Below are 22,042 nucleotides of genomic sequence, written 5' to 3'. Positions count from 1 at the left end.
AGAGGCATCGACTCTTGACCTTTCCTCCCCACAGCCAGCAAAGTGAGAGGACAGGGAAAGCTGAGGTCACGAGTGTTAACTTTGACAACCTTTTTGACCGGCGATCCTGCTTCCAAACTCTCAACCGCACACCTGTTTATGTGGTTGGCAACTACTTACGCTTTAAGCAGTTTGGGCCTGATGATGAAGAGGAGCTTCCTGAAAGAAAATCCGCAGATTAAATCTGGATACTTTGCCCTTCCCCATGAGACCTGCAGGGCTCAAAGCAGCCTCTTGCATTCATATGCCATCCCCATTCCTTCTGTCAGAACCTGGGCTGCTACTGCTGTATCTGTTGCACCATCCAACTCCCATGCCTGCCTGTTAAAGCCTCTTCCTCCTTTTTTGACCCTGAATCACCTTCTCCTTCCTACCTACCAGTGGCCACGTGGGGAAACAAAACTTAGTCCAAAATAAAGCACTGATTCTTAAGACCATACCTTGTTCAGCACAAATTACTCAGTCACTCTCCACATGAAAAGTAGCAGCTAAAGAAAGAAAACCATATAATGACATAAGGAAAGCCTGTGTAATAATGCACATTGAATGGGTGTCAGCTTTAAGAATGCTTGGCTTTTGGAATTAATTGACCTTTGGATTTTTAATTTTGCATGTTTAGTATCCTCCAATTTGTTTTAAAATAAGTTATTTTTTTAAAAAAGTTTACAAATACATTTATGATAATAATGCAGTGCATTTTATAGATGCACTGATCTTCTGCATACTCCCTTTGTCTTGTTAACCATGCCCATCTAAGTTAAACATAAAAACATTACACATACACATACAACAGCAGTAGAATACGGAAAAAATAAAAGCCCATAACAAAACACAGTATAGCTGTATGAAATACATAATAATTGTCAAAGCAAAGAGAGAACTTTTGGCCGACCATTGAAAAACACATCTGTTCCCCCCAAGGAACAAGTTTTAATGCTTATGAAAAACCCCAAGCCTATCATAAGCTTAAATATGCTCAGAATATTTCGTAAGCAATTTAACATGCAAAAATTAACACTTCACATTCTCCAGCAAGTCTTTGTCCAGAGGCTGTTGTCCAAATCTATTGAGCTTTCTTACAATAAATCAAGCTTTGCCCTCCACAATATAATATTTTTGAACAGTTATGACAGAGGGAACCTTTTTTGGAATTAGATTCAATCTTCATTATGTTTGCCAGCAATGATTAACTTAATTACACTTTTGGTTGCATAGGAATAAACAAGGGCAAAATACAAGATTGGATCTTGATATGACTGATCAGAAGGGGCCCAGTTCTGCAAGCACTGAAATATGTTTCTAACTTTTAGTTAGACTCCTCAGATTACTTCAACTACCTTCCTGAATGGGGGGCTGTGAACTGTATGATAGATAGTCAAATCAGCTTGAGGGAAGAACCATATATTTTTTCTGTTTTGGACAGCATTCAGTTAAGCACAAAACTAATTCCTTCTCTGCATGTTTTTCAATATAATATTTATGTACTGCAGTTTCATTTCCCTGTTTCCCATAAACACTGTCAGTTAATCCCCCCCCCCTTTTAAGATGAAGGATGTATTTTTTTAAAAAAACATCATGAAGATATTGTGTGCAACTTCTGGACATTTTTTTAAATAGATTCTATTTTCCAGTTGTTAAGTGTTTCTTTTCCCCTGATTAGTATGAAATAACTGTTTTCCCTTTCTCCTCACATTGTTGGGAATGAAGAGTCACAAAATCTGATTCTCCAGCACATACGATTTTTGTAAATTTGATGGTTATAACTATTCTGCATGTTCCTTCAGTATTCTATATCTTATTGTCCTATTGCTATTTATCTAAACCAAAAAAAAAGGTTTATATTATAAAAAAATAGGGCACATGGAGCCTTCCTTTACAGGCTCTTTCTAGAAGCCTTAAGTAGGTACCTCTGCTCTTTGGTACACTTTGCTCCTGTCAAGGACTAAGTCTCTTCCCTTTCAAGAGAGGTCTCTTGAGATCTCAGCTATTTCCCTAGTAGTTCCCAAGAACAAGAACAATAAAGGCTCGCTCTTCATAGTCAGATAATTTTCAGCCCCCACCTTCCATATAAAATGTACTTTGCAGACAGAATATGGGCAGGTTTGACTTCAGTTTGATTTCTAAAGTTTTCGTAACCCCAATAATTCACAGTGAAAGCATTGGCTTTTAAATTCTTGCTATCAAAGAAATTTTAAAAAGGCTATTTGAAATTCAAAAAAAATACTAACTCTGGAAAGGTATGTAAAAGGAAAGCCACCCTTGTGGCTCTGTTACTTGAGCCCTGCATGATCACAAGACAAATAGTTTAAAAAGAAGGGGGAAAAGAAGGAAGACAGACATGAGAGAATTGCCATAATAATAGAGAAAATAAAGAGAATACAGACTTGTATGCAGGTAACTGTATTTCAGCTAAATTGTTGTTATGAGCAAGGGGAAAAAAATCATAAAACCAACACCAAAACAGAGAGGAAAGTGAAAAAATCAACTGCGAATGGATAAGCTGAGAAATGCGATGTGAGAAACACCTTGGTTTTGTCTAAGATTTGCTCCTCTTGATAGTAATTTACTTAGTTTACATGTTTTATTATTACCATACAGATGATAAAACAAACGAACAGCAATTGTGCATGCAAAAGACATAATGGTCATGACAGACATCTGCTATGATGGTACTTAGGTTAGGTTTAGGATCAACATATAAAATGCCAGTGCCAAAGGAGGAATTTGCCCTGTCACTTGTGGGCTCTCAAAAGCCACAGACCAGGAAATGGCATCTTCTGCAACCCTAACTGAAATTCTCGCCAGCTCCCTATTAAACATTCACTCGCTTTCTCACGAGCTATTGAAAATAGACCAATACTTCAGTAGCTCTCACATGCAGCATTTTATTCAAGCATAAAGGAATGTTTCAATTGCCAACTACTTTAAAAAAAAAGTACCTATATAATTGAAGTATGCTGTTAGTGACACACCAAGCCAGCTTTTTCCATAAATCATTGTATTTGTAGAGCATTTCAAAATTATGTAGTATTCTGCAAAGGTAAAGTGGACCGGATGCTAAGCCTGAAGAGTACATGTTCAGAGAGTTTAATTCTTCGTTCTTCTGTTGGTCTGATTAGAATTTATACAGTAATCAATGAAAAGGGTATGCCTACATCATCCAGAAAAAAAAAAAAAAAGGTCTTTAGTAAAATGCCTAACTTTGTCACAAATTTGCAACAAGCGGTACAATAGATGCAAACCCAAGAAAGATAGGCAGTATACAGAGAGGACATGAGACTAACACAAAATTATGTGACCACTTAGACTAATGCATGCTCTTAACCATTAAGCTTTTTGTTGTTTAATTTTCAGCTAGTATTAATAATGCACCTATTCAACAGAAGGATTTGGCCTTAAGTCAGAAAGATGAGATAAACAGGATAACCATTAAAACACAAAAACATATGGTATCACCAACTGCGTGAAGATCAACATTAGATTAAATCCCATTCAGTAAGCAGTGTTTATACATCTCTCAGCCAGACAGGATGTTCTACTGATGTTTCAGAATGGACTCCAGCTGAGTAGTAAGAAGTACAGGGACTGCGTCTCTGCTGAAGCAAATGAGTCACTATTTCAAAGATAAAAAGCACAGATTTTACTTGTTTACTGTGGGGACCATTGGGAGTGTCTAACCTTAGTTTTAGCATTTCATAGTACCTACAGGAAAAGTTTCCTAAAGTGCTATTATTTGTCAAGATATAGGTTCCCTCCTACTTCACCAATAGCTAGAGAATTTTCTTTTTTGTCCTTTCAAAAGAGAAAGAGTGAGCAAAATGAGAGAGGGAAAGAGAGTAGCCTAAATAACTGGTGAAGCTGAGGGTAAGCAAGAGGTCCAATTCCCACTTCTATGTTTATTTAAAACAATGGTTCCAGACTTAACATTTTCCTCTTTTCAGTTCACCTAAAGCATGCGTTATGGCTCAGGTCTGGGTCCTTTACAAATTAAATTCGGTTTTAGTTTTTTTATTCAACGAAGTGTAGATGGGACTTGACAGGCTGTTATCTGGGACATGGTTAACACGTAACTGCTATTATTAAAGGTTTGCAAGTGAAAGAAAGTGATAGCTGTTAACTGTAAAAGTCATCTGCCCCCTGCAAATCTCTAGTTGCACAAAGCTAAGTTTTTGATGGCAGACTTTCAGTGTAGGATTCCTCTAGCCTACCTTGTCACTCTCTCTGCTGTGAAAATCTGATCAGAGCTGGTCATCTACACAGTGTCGGTAGGAGTGAATAGGGAATTCCTGGGGACAAATTACTTTAAACATTGACATTTATGATGAGATAAGTGATATTAAAGGAACCCCGATGACTAGATTAGATGTAGATGTGAGAACTCTAGGCACCTAAAATTTGGTGAAATTAATCCTACCCTTGGATATCAAGTTGAAGAACATCTTAATTTTTATTCAGACCCCAAACATGGAATTTGTTTTGATCCCATTGCTAAATGAGGAAGTGTGAAGAATACATTGTCCTAGGATGATCATTCACCTCTTTCTTGGCAGCAAAATAACTAACACTGTTGGCAGCATTCTCATTCAGCTTCAAAGTTAACATCTCTTTCAAATGAGCAGGAACTGCTTCAAGCCATTGTTTTAGGCTGTCTTCAGGCTTGGTTTGATACCACTATCCAGGTCAAGTTTTTCATATTGCATCCATTATCATAGGATCTAAGCACCTCAAAGTTCCTTCCTTTGTTCACATAGGTTTAATATCTTCCAGACCACCTTTGCAATCTCAAGAACTCAATTTTGTTTTCAACAAAAGTTCGGAGCATCAGAGAAGCAAATGTTTTATCAAATAAACCTAATCCGATTGTTGTCTAGAAGCGGATTTTGGTTGCCTGCTCAGTTGCGACTCAGTTGACTTTTCAGGTTGCAAAAAGCCCAAACAGCAAACAGCTACTACCTCCACCAATACTATCTAAGTAACAAACCACCAAGAATAGAAGTGACACTAATCTTGCTTCCTTGCTTTTTAAGAATTCTGATTTCTGTTCAAGTTAAATTAACATTATCACCTTTTTGTTTTTGTCACTTTGAAAGTGCTTCTGTATTAAAGGCTATAGCAAGGGTTAGCAGGTGTTAGTGGCCGCATTTCAAGATATGATTTACAACAGTGTCAGCATTTTACTTGCCAGATAAGCAAAACTGTATCTCAGTGAGTCAATTCAAATATTAAGGCATGTGAAAGCTGTTAACAAAGCCTTCCATGTAGAAAGTCTACTTGCCTTTGCAAATTGAACAGATTTGTGTCGAGAAATACAAACACATAAAAAATCTGACATTTTAAGAGTAGTGTAAGGATACTAAATATGTCAAGAAATATTTTCAGGTCGTACATATTTGCATTGAAATATTTAAACTATATAAGACTTATTAAACATACAATAAATCACTTCTTACAGCATACTACCTTGCAGCTATCACAGAAGAGCTTCATTTCCTTCTACTTTTCTACTCACAAAGATCTGCTTTAATCTATGAAAGAGTAACAGAAATGCAATCTTTTTTCAACTATTTTTTTGAAATTATTGTGCTAGGTCTACATGTATTTCTTAAATTTTATCTGAAATCCTGAATTTAAAGTTGGGTATCCCACAGCAAAAAATCCAGTCTGTTGCAGGTCAGTTCAGAACAAAATTTACATATTCTCTCTGGTTCGGTTTTCTCCAGTTGATAGATTATTTAACCCACAATTCATCCCATATCTGGTAATATGGGTAAAAGATTTCAAAAAAAGGCATATGGAAATTCCTCATTCAGTTTGCAAGACTGTATTTTGTGAAATAAACATAACAATTCTTGTTAGCACCATCAAATATCTCCTCTCTCTCAAAAGCAGAACTAAGTTAATCCTTGAATTGACAGGGATTATTTTTTTTTTTTAAGTTAAATAAATCCCATATCAATGCCCTTCCTCTAAATATATATTTACTTAGTGGCTAAGTAAAAATATACCACTTGCTCAAAAGTAAGAGCACACATAGGCCCTGCACTTTCTATTTATATGCTGATAAAAATCCACCTCTACCACATTAATGGGATAACCCTTACTTTAGGTATATAAATAAAATTAATGAATACAGATAAAAAGGATCTATAGTATAGCATATATTCACACAAGTCAATTTCGTAAAAGAATCCTAAATTTAACTATTATTACCTCCTGTATTGCTTAGGTTGAGAAAGACAATGCACTACCCCTGGCTAGTCTCACTCACAAGGACTACCAGGTTACCAAATAGCAGCGTTTACTTGAAAGCCAGATGTATATGGTCCAAATTCAGTAGCTCCCCAGTGCTAGTTGCACTCCCTCTGAAACAGCATTTTTGGTAACTCAAAGGATGCAAATAGACTAAGATTCCTCTCTGGGAAACCTAGATTGCATTCCCTAAGATGAATAAAATTAAGAATCGATTTGCTTTATCATCATAATGATCCTCCCAATTATTTAAAAGAAAGGCTATAAGAAGATTCAGCATTACAGCAGCATGTGATCACAGAGATGTGGCACAACAGATGCAGTATCAGTTTTCAGGCAGAATTATTCAGTATATAAAATGTCTAACTGTTTAGGTGGCTGTCTGTGTCTTATATTTTAGTTACAAACACTTCAAAGAAAAAGGTGAGTCTTCCCTCCTTCTCTCACCAGGGTGAAATCAAGGTCATCTTATTTAAGAGTTAATTCTCCCTGAGATAGTAATGTTTAAAATTAAATTACACTCCATCTAAAGTATTGTACTAAAAGCCTTCAACTCTTCTAAGCTCTCCAAGTAGCATCTTCTAAACCTTTAAGAAGTTGCCAACTGTTTGAATAATATAGTACATAGAGTACCACCCTTTAAGGGAAAGATCTTGTGTTCAAATTGGGCCAAATAAGCAATAAGATGATAGAAAACCAAGCCACTTAAACCACATGAATGATTCCTAAACACTTAGGAATCTGATTTACAACCATACGCAAGCAGCAGTATCATAGTTTCAAAATAGAATTTTGCTGGAATTTACCGCAGGATACTACTGTGTACTAACAGGATTTTACAATTAAGACCTATAATGCTACTGACTGGGCATGCAAACTGTGTACTAAATGATGTACAATTCTTCTACTTGAGGTAAATTTGCTATGGAGAATAGCATTATTAATCATTAAGTCATCTCAGATTTCTATATCACTCTCCAAACATGCCTCGTATTCTCACTAAGAAAGTCACCACTGACCTAAGGAGGTGATCTTAAAAATAACCCGGGACCTTTATTTTCACAGAAAGAATGTTTTCTAACCTTTTACCACCCACTTTGTTCCCAGACATTGTCATTCTGCAGTTCCTTTGATCTTAAGGCATTTTGCTAATTGTACTTCTGCAGGATACCTGATGTACTGCCACCAGTCAGTAGAAAAGCAGAAGCTAAAGGACTACCGGCCCTTTCTTACACATACCATTGTATATCCACATGTAGAAGAGGGTTTATTTTTTCATGAATTAGCTTAATATATTATGGACATGTGGAAAAAGTTGAACAAGAAGAAAAAAATTATTCTGATATAAGACTGTTCACATATGAACTGTTGTGGAGTAAGGACAGAGCTTTAACTTTGGTTCACACGTGAACTATTGTGGAGTAACTACAGACCTTTAACTTCAGACCATCTTTTAGTTTACACAGTGTAATAACTTGCACCAGCCTAACGAATGGGTATAGTTAAAGTGGTGTTAAATCTTAGTGTGGAAACACTCGTTAAAAACCTGCTCACCTGAATACATCCAGTCTCCTATCTGCTTTTCTCCTTGGGAAAAATATAATTGTTCTTTATTCAGCGTTAGAAGGGTTGATTCACTCCAGTTTAAATATAATTAGCAAAATTGTTACACAAGCTGCAACTGCCAGATCTTTATGGCTGGTAATACCTCAGCCAAAGTACACATGATTTTCTGTTTCCAGTATGACTTTGCAAGGCTATCAGTTGGGAAAAGCAGTTTTCTGGTTGTGCAATGAATCCAATTGTAGCCAGGAATTAAAGACACAAACATAAAACCCCAAACTTGTGTTTGACTTCAGCTTTCATAGTAGCACTGATACTGCAGGGTAACCTACAAGGGGATTTGAGTGCCTTTTTTTCTCATTTTGCTTTTCCTGATATGCAGGAGCAATGTGAGAGAGCTAGACTTCTGATTTTTTCAAGCCAAGATGTGTGCTTCTTATAAAGATGAGATGTCAACCTCATTTTGGGGAGCAATATATGTATGAGATATTAACTGGAAGCACTAATTTTCACAGGTGGGTTGATTTCTGTTCCCTGGTTAGGCATCGATTTGTTGTGATTGTGTCCAACGTCAGTCCCCTGCGTTTCAAAGACTCGCTGATGCAGACAGACTCAGTGTTCCGAACTCTGGATTTCTCAAGCAAATTGCCAGGTACAGATCCCATTCTCGCCACCATGAGACTCTTCTGTCTCTTACCCCCAGACCAACCCTCCTAATTACTTGAATAAATTCCTTCTGAGTCTACCTTGCTGATTCCTAATAACACGGTTTCCTAACAACAGTTTTCAGAAACAACTCTGGTGTTAAAGCGAGGGGCACAGGCTTAGTACAGGAATTTCTTACCCATGAACACGTAAGAGTTACAGGTTTGTTTGTTTTTAAACAAACTTTTGAACATAGTCCCTGCAGTCTGCTTAAACTATTGACCACCAGCAAATCCTGGGCTTCCTTTGAAGCCCAAGGCCAGACAGCCCCTCCAGACTTCCGCTTCGACTGGCTTGTTTCTGGTGGTACAGACTCTCTCTTACTCAAGGAAGCACTTTCTTTTTTGACAATGAGAGGGCTTCTAACTCGGGGTTTCACAGAGCACTGGCCACTAACGACAGAAATACGAGGGTGGACAACGCATGCTTCTGGTCTGTCTGCAATAGCTCAGGAAAGGACCTTGAGTTAAAAACTGTTAATCACACTCTCAGTCTAGGAATTCATTCTCTCATTATAGTTTGATCGTATCAGTATGACTGGAAAGTAAAACAGTATTTCAGTCAGTCTGATATATGGAGTGTTTAAAAGTAAATGAGCCTTTTTGGCAGGACCCTGAGTTCCTCTCCCCACTAATTTTCCTTCTTTGCTGCCTTCAGCCCCCAGTCTCACATCAGGGCAACTAAACTTTGAGCCGCACAAAGCTAGATAAATCTTGCTTCATATCCTATTTACGCTTCTGAGGTAAAAAGGTCACCAGAGAATGATTTAAGAAACATTTTCCCCCACACTTACTCAGGACTTCTGTACTTCTGTACTTTCTGGCCCAGTCAGCATGATAGCTAGGAACCAAATTGTAGTGCCAGCTTGGACCTCCTTCTTAACCCTTCCTCCTCCCCGCATTGGGAGTTACCACTGCTGAGCCGTAAAAACTCACAGAGGTCCCTAAACACCACATGGTAGTTAGCTGTACAAAGCCATTTCACTGTGAAAACGGAAGAGGAATTCAGGCAAGGAAAAGGGTAATGTCGGTATATTTGTCCATTAACCATAGTTCCAACTTGCTGTCTTGCTGTCTTTTTACATCATCCCTGAAATATTCTCCTTATTCAGCAAAGAACCTAACCCACGTTTACATTATTTTCCTGCAGCAGCTTTCTCTGCTAACCTGTTCCAGAAGTTTGTCATTTATGACATATATTACCCTTACCTGCATGCTCTGCTTTGTTTTTCTTCTGAAATTAAACAGCTAATTTCCCCTATATCTGTAACAACAATAGAAAACACACACATATATTAAATTTTTCTTTAATTTCAACGCTCCATGTTGATCAGGACCCTTTGATGTGACAGGAAGCATCCCAGAAACAACGTAGATTTTACAATACCTTTAAAAAGGGACCAAAAGTTCCTGTACTGCATGTTACAACAGCGTAACAGAGAGTTAAGTGCTGAGTGAACAACTCAGAACAACATTAAGTGCTTTTCTCCCTCTATGTAAAACAGTACTTATTTCACAGACTGAGAAGCTCCGATATCTGATCTGTTAGTAGATAACAGGAAAGCTGAACTCAATTTCCAGAGGTGTTTTTACACTCTATAATATTACGGAGACTCATCTACTGCAAACTCCTGTTTCTGTAGGCTTTAAAGGCTGCCTAAGGATCTCTTAAAGAGCAGTAATTGCCATCTGCTGGCCAAGCTGGGAATGGTCTTTGTCCACAATTTATTTCTTCATCTATCTGGCTAAATTTGGAAATGGATTTGAGCAAAGGAGACAGTGCAACGTGGGAGCAGGACAGTGCAACCGGCAGCTGAGTCTGCACGCTGGGACAGAAGACTGTGCTTACTTCCCCGTCTCACGCTGGAAAAGGAGGAGAAAAACTGTGGAGGAGATGAGTTTGGGGGATCCATGACATTACTATGGCTTGTTGAGGTATTGATTTAAAAATAGATAGCCAACAAAATTATTGTTATCTTCTCATCTGGAAATTAAACTTTAAATTTTATACTTTTGAGTGACAAGAAGAGAAGGTAGAGGAGACAAACCCTTGCTGCTGGGAGAGGAAGGCCAGGTCTCTGCAAATTTCTGTCTCCAGATCAGAGCTAGTTAGAGGCAGCAGGGAGGCACCACAGTGATACTTGCCCATTCTCACCCAAAATCCTGTGTAGCACAGCATGTTCATCTCCTGACTCTCCCCTCTCATCTGCTTTTTCCCAACTGTGACTTCTTATCTCCTAAGCCCTTCTGTCTCCAAATTCATTTTGCAGCCCACCCCAACTCTCAGAGTCAAATCATTCCTCCTCATAATTTCAATTCAGAACCCCCATCATTTTCCATCTTTTTTCCCATCCTTCCCTAATTTCTCTTTCTTCCCAAGACTTCCTCCTTTTCCCCTACTCTCACACTCCTTCCCATCCCCAACCTTCCTACCCCAAGAAGCCCCAGCCCTCAGGGCACACCTCTTGCCCCCAGTCCTCAGTGCAGGCCCTCACATCTGCCCCAGCTGCTTGACTTCTCCTGCTCTGGCTGCTCAGAACAACTCTACCCCTCTAAAGTCAAGCTGGGTAAGACACAGGAGGCAGAAAGGCATGACAGGTCTTGGGAAACACAGCTGCAGAGTAGGTTTATTTGGATACTTCTTCTCTGATAACTACCCATTAGGTGGTAGAAAACAGGAATTAGAGCTCCCTCTTAGTCTTCTCATCTGCAGGCTGAACAAGCCCAGCCCTTTCAGCCTCTGCTCATGCAGTACGTTCTCCAGTGTCCTGACAATCTTGGTGATCCTCCCTGGACCCTCTCCAGTTTGTAAATATCCCTTTTGCTCTGGGGTGGCCCAAACCAACACAGTACTCTAGACATGGCCCCATAAGCATCAAATACAGAGGAAGAATCACTTTCCCCAACCTGCTGGCCACGCTCTTGCTAATACAGACCAGTATGTTGTTAGCCCTCATTGCTGCAAGAGAAACTGCAGATGTCTATTTGGCTGGTTGCTCACCAGCAGCTTTCTGCAAAGCTGTTTTTTTATCCTGTGTATCCCCAGCCTGCACTAGTCCATGGGGGTTATGACATCCCAGATGCAGAATTTTGCGTTTACCTTTATTGAACCCCATGAGGATTTTGTTGGCCATTCAGAAGGAACTTGCGAAGCTGGAGGAAAGAGCCATCCTGCCCTGCAGTAGATTGACTGCTTTCTCCAATTCAGTGTCATCCATGAGCTTCATGAAAAGTGCACTGCACAGGTGGTTGGTAAAGAAGTAAAGCAGTAGCTTCCTCTTAGTATTCCCTGACCTTAGTGGAATTATCGTAAGTGAACTTGTTCTAGCATTCAGTATTTTCTGGCAGGAGTTCCATAGCTTAACTGCATGTGTGGAAAAAAAATGCATCCTTTTATGCGCCACCTATTTCCTGTAAGCTTCATTGGATAGTCCCAAGTTAATTGTCTCTTCCTATGCAAGAACAACCTTTTTCTATTAACCATCTCCATATCATCCATGAATTCATATATCTTTGCTATATTCCCTTTCAGTTATATCTTTCCCAGGCAGAAAAGCTGATTCAGTCATTCTTCCGATAGAAGCCATTCCATATCTTTTGATCACCTTTGCCCTCCTCTGAACTAGAATCATAGGATCATAGAATCATAGAATGTCTCAAATTGGAAGGCACCTAATAAGGATCATCAAGTCCAACTCCCTACTCCTCGCAGGACTACATAAAACTAAATCATGCAACTAAGAGCATTGTCCAGATGCTCCTTGAACTCTGACAGGCTTGGTGCTGTGATCACTTCCCTTGGGAACCTGTTCCAGTGACTGACCACCCTCTCAGTGAAGAACCTTTTCCTAATGTCCAGTCTGAACTTCCCCTAAGGCAGCTTCCTTCCATTTCCTCGTGTCCTATCGCTGGTCACCAGAGAGAGGAGATCAGCACCTCCCCCTCTGCTGCCCTCCTTGAGGAAGTTTTGGACTGCGATGAGGTCACCCCTCAGCCTTCTCCAAGCTGAACGGACCAAGTGACCTCCGCCGCTCCGCTAAGCCTTGCCCTCGAGGCCTTTCACCATCTTGGTTGCCCTCCTCTGGACGCACTCTGATAGTTTGATGTCCTTCTTACGTTGAGGCACCCAAAACTGCACACAATACTCAAGGTGGGGCCACACCAATGCAGTGTAGAGTGGGACAATCACCTCCCTCAACCGGCTAGCTATGCTGTGCTTGATGTACCCCAGGATGTGCTTGGCCCTTTTGGCTGCCAGGGCACACTGTTGACTCATATTCAACTTGCCATCAACCCAGACCCCCAGATCTCTTTCCACAGGGCTGCTCTCCAGCCTCTCGTCCCCCAGTTTGTATGTATAACCAGGATTACGCTGTCCCGGGTGGAGAATCTGGCACTTGCTCTTGTTAAATTTCATATGGTTGGCAATTGCCCAGTTTTCTAGTCTATCCAAATCTCCAAAACTAGTTCTGTTATAGCTCTTTTCAAGGTGAGGGACAGGGATAGCTGAACTGCACACAGCAGTCAGGGTATGGGCACGCTTTGAATGTATACAACAGCAAATGTTTGTACTCTATTTCATTTTCCTCCTCCCATACTAATTCTTAACATTTGATTTGCTTTTTTGACTGTATCAGAGTGACTTTTTCACTCTCTAATATAATCGCAAAGTTTCATTCCCAAATAGCCATGGTTAGCTCAGAACACATCTTTTTTTTAAGCTGATGTCAGGTTTGTTCACCACTTGCACATACCAACACTGAAATTAATTTGACTGGCATTAAAATGGCTTTCGCAGAAGAGTCTTCTGGATATCTTTGGGGGGGCACTCATCTTTACAGCACCAACTTATCCAACATCATCAGCAAACTTTGTCATATCTTTGTGTTACCAAACTACAAGCTGTGGAAGAATTTGAATATAGCCAGTAACTGGAAGCAAAACAGAGGTTAAATTCAATACTGAGAAACATAAATGTGAAAAAAAACCTTCTCCAGGTACATAAAATAATGGTCTCTAGTATGTTATTAACATTAGAAAGTTCATTAGAGAAGAGAGATCTTGGAATTATTTTGGCTCCTCCTCTGGCAGCAATAGCTCCCTAAACAATAATATCTAACAGGCACATAGAACATTAATAATTATTAAGAAGATAAAATAAAAAAGAAAGTGTTGCCCAGGTCAGAATTAGTCATGCAACAGTACCTTTGATACTACATACAATTCTGTTCTCAGAAAGAATGTAACATAACTAGAAAAAGTGCAAAGAGGACAAATTAGCAATATGATACAGCTTCTACCTGAAAAGCATTTAAATTGATCAGGACCCTTCATCTTGGGAAAGAAATCAGTAAGGAAACTGAGGCCTGCAAAATCATGACTGGCATGAAACAGGTGAAGGGAAATGCTTATCTGCTAACTCTCAAACAAAAGATCTAAGGGAGATCCAAGAATATCAGGCCTCAAGTTTAACACAATAGTTACTATTTCACTCAACAAAACTGAATTATGGAACTAATGAATACAAAGCGTTTAAGATGCCAAAATGATCTACTTAAAAAAACAACAGGGAAAGTCATGAGAGAAAGATGCAGTAATAACAAAACACAACAAACTGGAGATTATCTCCAGCTCAAGAACTTTATAAACTGCAGGTCTCCTTATACTAGGAAACAATGGGAGAGGTATTGAAATAAAGCTCTGTTGAGCTTCTCCCTGTTCTGATGCTCTTTCCCAAAGCACCTGGAGCAGGACACTTATATTCATTTTAAACTTCCAGGGTGAAGCACAAGTGCAGTTCCTTGCTACCACAGATGTTGCAGTTTATTTTCCTGTGTTTGGGGAAATCGCATGAACAACCCATCCAGCACGTAAGAGGTGAGTCTTACCTTTGGAAAAGTCACTCTCTAGATCATGTCCCCTCAGATGAAAAGAACACTTGATGTGAATTGAGTGTGGTTGTTCTTTTGGTGTTGTGACACGGGTGAAAATTTGAAATGGGTAGAAGTAAAAATATGAAAGTAAAGCAATGTGCTTCCAATTAGCTGAATTTCTTTTTCTTCAACTTACAAAATGTTAGCATTGATGTTTGCATTATCAGCATGTTAGACTGAATATAAAGGTATGAAATGTTTCTGTGGTCACAAATCAACTTTCTCCTATCCCCAGAGTTTTCATTCAATGTGAAGTTTTGTCTTTTCATTCCAATTTGGAACAACACAAGGTTTACAAATGTTGCAATTCCCAAAAATTCCGTTTTCCTAACAGCTTGCTCCTCATCATAGACTGACTATGAAATGCCAGTGTGTTTGTCTGGAAAAGGCAGGTTCGTGTCACTTACAAACATCCATCTCGTAGATAACTTTATTCACACAACTGCTAATCCTTAGTGATCCCCCTAAGATCTCCCCCTCAGCAGGAAGCTAGAGCGGCAGTGAGCTCACTTAGATTTTCTGGTCCATGGAAGCTGGATCCAGCAATTCTCATATCCCACACTCGAACTACCGACCTAAAACAACAAGCCACTTTAATCACACAAGTACTTCTTGGCAAGCATAAAATACAAAAGAGGAATAATGATTCTCCAAACAAACAAACAGGAATGCTTGTTCTCATTAAGGGTTTCCCTTGAATTTTACTCAGCAGCAATAAGAAACAGGGTTCACCAGGGCAGACTCTGTTCAACACTTTTCTGCAATATGTGACTGCAAGTGAACAGGAGCCCTTGAAGGATAAGATCTTAAGGCACCTTGATTTTGTTTCTTAAGGAGAAGCTACTGCAATGCAGGAAAGCCATGATCAGTCTCTGAAGAGCCATGTGCTACTTCAGTATCTTGGTGAGGACTTTTTCTTTACCCTGTGTTTTTTACTATGCCTAGCACAACAGGGTTCTGGGATCCTTCTTGGAGGAACCTGCGCGTTACTGTCCTACAATAAAGAAATAATTGTAAGCATTCGAAACTTGTTCTTCTTGAAGGCTGGACTGTGATTTGGCTAAGAATAAAATAAGATTTAAGACAAACCTCTCCAACAAGTCTGCTATAAAACGTACTGTGTCAAGTAAATATAAAGTTGTGAAGCTGTGGCTTGGGTTTTTTTTAAATAAATCTCAGTGGGGCCAAAGACCTTTTACAAATGAAACATGATTAATGATCCTTATGTAGGAATGACATGTCACTTTATACCGCAATGCACTTATGGAGACCGATGCAGCTATGTGTGTGTGGAGGGGACAGCTTCCTCTGTGTGACGTCTGGGAAAACGTCTTAAAGATCTTGCTCCAACTTTTGTTTTATAATTGATGATTCTTTCTCCCCTGCAAAAAACACTCTTCATACAGGTTTCAAAATTGTTTTTGCAGATATGAATAAGTATCATATAAATTCTTAGCTCTCCTCTTCCTATCTTCCAAGTCAGATGTCTAGTTCAATGTCCAAGAGGGGGCTTAGAAGACCAGAAAGTTTGCTGTGTGTTTGCTGGCTTTTGCTGTGAGAAAACACCTCCGCTAATGCCATGTCTTAATAGCTTGCCTGTTCTTTCTCAACAGTCATTTGTTTTGCTGACAGAGTTAGGCCCATGAAAACTAGCTCTTTACCTACTAGCTTGAAAAGTTCATCCTGTCCTACTTTTTAATAGAACAACAAAACCTTCCTGTAAACTGAGCTCCCAGAATCCATTACAAGTCTAGTGTAGCTGGCTCTGACCAAATGCTGGCACCATTTTAATAAACCGCAAATTTTGACAAGTTTTTTCCTTCTTCTCTGCTAGCATTTAATACATCTTTTCCTCCAGGCATACCAGTCAGGCAGCATAAATCTCCTGCCACAAGCATGAGTCTCTAAAGGAACAAGATTTACTTCTGACAGAATCTCATGCATGAGACCATCTTTAGGGTAGATTTATTGTGTCCTGTGCAGCCCATATGCTGAAAAAGCATTTCACCTTTCACTTTTTCATTATATTCCTTTAACTATACTTTTTCTTTAACAGGGACAGCTTTGTCTATACGCACTTAAAATCTTCAGTCACTTTACCATGTAAGCCACAGAATAGATTTCCTTCCAGGAATTGAAAGAAAAGTAACTGAGAACCTAATCAGCTATTACCTCCTGAAAACAGTGACACAGGTCTAATGGAATTTAAATGAAATTTAAAATGCTTTTCATAACTGGAGAAAATAGCTAAATCTGTCTTCAAAAGATTTGAGGCTTGTGCTAAGATACAGTGTTAGCTTTCCAAACATAACATACCACCATGCAGTATTTCAGATCATGCTCAGATGAGAACAAGCACAACTTAATCTTTTATTCAAGTTCATTAAACAAAATCATTCAACGCAGCTCAAAAAGTCTCATTCATCGCCGTAGCTCCATAGCATCAGAGGGAAAAGAAGTATGTTGAAAAATCTTCATAGCGGAGGAAATCCTTCCAGCGAAAACAGAAGCCACATAAGGATTTTTGTCAGAAGGTTACTCCTGATGGAAAGAAGTTTCCTGAATATTATTTTGAAGGTTGCCTTAAAACCAGCCTGAACAGATTTCTTGGTGTTTTGCTAAAAGGCACACAGATGAACTAGTGACTCTCTTACTACTGACCAGGGCTGGGTGGTGTTGGTCTTTGTTGATAAACCTCAACATTTCTGAGGGGTTTTCTTTGCAAAAAAAAAAATCACAAATTGTGAGTGGTTCCACTTAGGTCAACTTCTTTCTGGCCAAACGCTGTTGAGAGCAGCTCCAGCCCCACCAAAGCACAGACAGCACAGACTGCGGCCACAGGAAGGTACAGGAAAGCCACCACCAGAGACCACACGGACAGGGAACTCACAACTTTCACATTTTACCTTTGTTCCTAAAGCAAATCCCTTCTGAAAAAGTCAGTTAACCTTTGCTGTCACATCTGTAAAATAGTGTTAAAAGTGATCTTCTTCACAGGGAAAGTTGTGCTGAAGCTTACTGGCGAACGTAGTCCCAAAAACCATTGGTTTCCTTAAGAACAGAGTCAGAACCATAGTAATTCTCAAACTCGGGCACCGTCTTACAGATATTACTGTAAGCAGCAACACAAGCAGCAGGAGTTCCCTCACGTCTCCCATTCTGCTCCCAGCCTTTTGCTTCCTCCCCAGTGCTGCAGTGCACCACCCAGCTGTGCTGTGAGCCAGATCGGGGAACTGATCTAGCTTCAAAACAAAGAGCTCCCCCTTTTTCCCCCCACCCCCTGCCTTTTAAAGCCAGTTTAATTCCCCGAGCTGGTTGCCAGTCCCACAAACAGCTGCACCTTCATAACTCCTTACGTCAGCACTGCGGCTGAACTCCCCACATGCTGTTATCTATAAAGTGCTGGGTTTGTGTTGTTTTTTTTTAAAGAAATATCATTATGTATGACCTGCTGCCTTTCAGAAACTGGAGGAGGCTAACGGCAGGAAGGGTGGGTATCCCTCTCCCTCTGGAAGGAAAGCAAGAAGGAAATGCTCAGCAGTTACCAGGCCTTTGAATCTTTCTTCAGGTGAGCCTTTCTGCTCAGCCCTGAAGAAATGAGCATCTGGGACTGAAAAAGAAACCCATCACTCCTCAACTACAGAGCGCACTTGGGTTGAACAGCTGTTTGCCTACAATACCGTAGAAGCCCCTAGGTATCTCAAGTATGTTCAGAGAAGAAAGAAGAAGAAAGAAGAAGGGAAAAAAAAAAGTGCCTACAGACTTCTTTTCACGATATAAAAAATAAAGCCTGCCTAGTATTTCATTCAAATAACCCTAATGAGCAAGGAATTATTCCCCTATGCAAAGTAAGCCAACAGAAGCTGAAATCTATCACCGCTTATGAATTAAAAGCTTATTACTGTTTATTGGCATGCTGCACGTGCACTTCAGAGGGTCTCATTAATTCTTCATAATAATCTGTTTTCAATGAAAAAAATTAAATGGCTGCAATGGGAGGTGAACACAAGTTCTGCATTGCACTTTTTGCAGCAAACCATCCCAATACAAACTTCCAGATACAGCAGAGGTGACTGCCCGTCTTTTGGCAGCGACGCATGCCAAACAGCTGTTTGCTCATGAGAACCAGGAGAGTTCAGCTTGGCTTAGGGATGTTTGGTGTGAATTTATACTGCTAAATACCTTACATTTCTTTGTTGCATTGGGACTAGTTTCTGTCACATGCATGACACAACAGGAGAGAGAGGAGACATTTTGCCTGAATCTTTTCTTCCCCCTCACTTCTGCCTTCCCTTCCTCACCTTCCCCCAGAGGACAGAGCAACTTCTGAGCCCAGGAGCTCAATTTCCACTGGAGAAAAACATAAGCAACTTGCAATCAAAACTGAAGAGACCTAACGACTCGTGGATTTTTTTGGATTAGGAAAATGGAAACCCCAACTTAGTACAAGGAATACACCTTTATCTGAAAAACAGGCAGGGAGGGAAGAGGCTTTTAAACTATCTTTTGGCAACAGCTGATGTTAGGCCCCAGCATGCCTGTCTACAGCTAACATAGATAGTCACTGTTGCAGCAATAATTCCAGACCATAAAGCAGCATCAGTAATTCTCCTGCCTAGAGGCCAGCAGCAGCAATTAATGATTTAATTTTGCAGATTTAAAAAGGGGAGAAATAGTGCCAGCACCTCAGTCCTAAGTGAAGGCCCTTTCACTGCACGTGTGCTGAGGACTGCCTTCTCCATAGAGTACACGTTAATGTCAGGAAAGAGGGAGCTAAAGATAGATTTTAAATTCATCTTACCTTGCACTGCAGCACTGTGTATGTAAAAAAATCCAGTTTACCGTGCATTGCTCCGATCTTTGCAGGCACAAAGCAAACGTACGCAACCCCCTGGCAGGGGATAATCAACCAAGGATCTCCTTCCGAGTTTGCTGAGCAAAGCTTGGCATCCCATCCCCTGGCACCAACAGGTCAGTGCTCTTGCTCACATCCTCCCACTTGGGTAACAACTGGAGAAATGGGCCTGGTTAGACCTTTTCCTCAGGTTTCCCTGCCTGCCTGACATGCCTAATGCTGTGGTTGACAGGACAGCTCTTCATCCCATTCCCTCTTTTGATTCTGGCTCCTGACCTCTGGCTTTCGAGTTTGACTTCTGATGCTGAAGGTGGCTCTTGATTCCTTGTTTAAGTTTGTCCAGACACTTAAAGGACATAAGTGCCTTGTTACAGTGATCAACTGTGCAGGGAATTAAGCAAATAATGGTCAGTGCAGAGTACAGAAGGTAACTGAGAAAGATGAGGGAGACCAATATTATGACCACTAATAGAGCGGAAAGAAGAGATTAATTTAACAATCACCATGAGCAATAATGGACAAGAACCAACTTTTTGCCAGCACAGAGAGATGATCTGGACAAACAGTATGGAACAGGTCACTGCAGCTGTATCTGGTCTGGTTTGGAGGATGCGATGGTGAAGGAAGCCTAGAGGAGAAAATTGCAGCAATCAAAACAGAAGACAGTTACGGCCACACGGGCATACTTCGGTATCATGGAAGGAGTGAGAAATCCAGAGTTTATAGGTGTTGTGTTGCATCACAGGAAAGATTATGGGATTATCAAGGGGGAAAGAGGGAACATGATGAGAATTTGGGGGGGAAGTCATTAAGCACACATGCCTCCTGTTAAGTTCTGTTCAAAACGTTACCTCTATTTCCCCTGAACTCCTTCGTGCTTATCTTAGAGAAACATGGGGGGGGGAGATAAAGTAGACAGAATGTGACTGAAAGTCAAAGAAAAGAAGAAAAAAAAAGGAGCAGATGCCTTAGAACTTTCTCAATCAGCATACACCTATTGCATTCACTAATTGCTCTGAGTAGATGATTCCTGTGTTATTTAGGATAGGGCTTAATCCCAGACTACCTATAAGTTTTTCCTCTCCCAATGGCCATATTCATTTCTTTGCCCACACAGCACTTAGGTCCCTCCACCCTACCATGGTATCTGAGATAATAAATTCCCAACCTTCTCAGGTAGGTCCCTCAGAAACCCTATGTCCTCCCAAAATGTCTTTGCCAGCTCCTCCTCACTATCTTCTGCATAAATGCATGAGAGCAAAGCTGTTCTTCCTGCACAGGGTTAGCCATATTGTTCACTTTGAGCCTTCTTCTGTTTAGGAAGGCAGTCCTACACAGGCTTCACATTCAGGAGCCTCGTGTCTCTTTTCCTTGTATATTTTTAGGAAACCTGACTTCTGATACAACTGACCTATTTCTCAGCTATGTCTTCGGATTGCATCTGGGATGCGTCAGCACTGCTAGAGGCACTTCAGCAAAGTCCAAAAGGAGGAGATAAATTGCACTGGAGACAGGGGAGAACTATCTGCACCACATGTAATACACATGTTAATATGTATTATGTATGGTGATGTTATATATATTATGCACAGCTAACATTTTCCACTTCCCTCTCTTTAATATTGAAAATGTCTCTAACACAGTTCTCCTTACCCCCCTTTACATTTTATAGCCTATGGAAGAAGCAATGGTCAGCCTTTTCTCCCCTGGCTGGGGGCCGCAGCAGTCAGTGTGACACCTGGCACATCTGCAACGTTGAACTGTCCTCCCTCCACGCTCTTTTCAACCCTCCCCAGCTGCAACCAAGCTGGTGGGGGAGGGAAACCCTCACAGTCAAACCCAGAAAGCACTTAGTGAGAACAAATAAGGTTGCTAAGGAACCATAAAGATAAACTCAAACCCACAAAATCCAGGAAATAGAAAGGAGTTCATATGCTCTTTTCAAACACACACCACTCATTGCTCTCAGTGCTGTCTGTCACGTTATACTAGCACAGAGCTAAGGCTGTGATTATACGTGCCCAGGACTGATTCCCAAAAATGTGGGAATCCCAAGAACATAACACGTCACACCACTCAATATCTACCTCTCTTCCTACCATTTTTAATTACACGACACATAAAAAGAGTGGTGTAATTAAAATAAGTTTACTACAAGTAAACTTATAGTGCAGATAGACTATAAGTTCTATGTATATCATCGGGTATCTATAATGACAGTAGTCTAGTTAACAGTAGCAATGAAGATGCCAGCAGCACAGCTGGGCAACATCAGCATACAAACCAAGGGTCCACAGAAGGCACAAATCGTACCCTCCCTGCCGTTGCCGTCCTGCCAGCTAGACCAAAGACGGCAGGGCTTGACTGCTGATTTGCAACTCTACCTCCATTTTACCACACAGGTACAGCCTCAGGAGCCAGGCTTTGCCCACAGGGATTTTCCTGAAAGCGAATTTATTACTATGCTCAACCCATAAATAAAGCTATCTCCAGTGCGTTGGGAGGTAAGAAGATGAAAGCCAAAGGAAAGGGGTGAACGTGCCAGTTATGCCTTGCCCATGTCACGTGGACCCTGGGGCCATGTTTACGTGTTTTCAGGGCCTGGTAAACTCTGGAAGCAAGGGGCAATTGAGGCAAGCCAAGCCCCTTTCATCAGGTGCCCTTTGAGCACTGCATGTTCCGTTCCCCATGCACACAGC

Source organism: Ciconia boyciana, chromosome 3 (genome assembly GCF_034638445.1).
Source record: "Ciconia boyciana chromosome 3, ASM3463844v1, whole genome shotgun sequence".
NCBI lineage: Eukaryota > Metazoa > Chordata > Aves > Ciconiiformes > Ciconiidae > Ciconia > Ciconia boyciana.
Note: the sequence above shows the minus strand (reverse complement) of the source record.